Source organism: Sinocyclocheilus grahami, unplaced genomic scaffold, assembly GCF_001515645.1.
Source record: "Sinocyclocheilus grahami isolate Dianchi unplaced genomic scaffold, SAMN03320097.WGS_v1.1 scaffold1598.1, whole genome shotgun sequence".
In the NCBI taxonomy this organism is placed as follows: domain Eukaryota; kingdom Metazoa; phylum Chordata; class Actinopteri; order Cypriniformes; family Cyprinidae; genus Sinocyclocheilus; species Sinocyclocheilus grahami.
Genome location: NW_015506777.1, coordinates 154719 through 155191, shown reverse-complemented (window position 1 = coordinate 155191; position 473 = coordinate 154719). Strand labels below are relative to the sequence as shown.

General features: G+C 47.1%; 1 protein-coding gene across 1 annotated transcript in view; it reads left to right on the top strand.

Moving 5' to 3' along the window:
• Positions 1–473, top strand: part of plrdgb (PITP-less RdgB-like protein) — a 112709-nt gene that overhangs the window by 32430 nt on the left and 79806 nt on the right. The gene's annotated exons all lie outside the window — the stretch shown is intronic.

Sequence of the window (473 nt, the reverse complement as noted above, 5' to 3'; positions counted from 1 at the left end):
ACAGGGACAAGACCACAGGAACCAGTTGAGTCCTCTGCACAATGTGACTTTGCTGCAGCCTGGAATTGAACTGCTGGTTTCGTCTGGCCAGAGGAGAACTGGCCCCCCGACTGAGCCTAGTTTCTCCCAAGGTTTTTTCTCCCAATAGTCTGTCATTTTGCATTAATGGCAGACTATTTTCCTAATTAATGCTGTACAGTTGCTTTGACACAATCTGTATTGTTAAAAGCGCTATGTAAATAAAGGTGACTTGACTTGACTTGAGAACTTGTTGGAGGGCCATTCTTTCGTATGATAATCCTGATGATGGAAAGCATGATGTAATTGATGATCAGAGGTTGGGCGGCCATAACGATCATGGTGAGGTGAGGTTGAGCTGACACGTTGGTTACAACGAGAGAAGTAAGGCTGGCATATTGAGCAGCATAATGTGGAGACAGGCTGGTGTGAGGGGGGGGGGGGGGGCTGGTTTG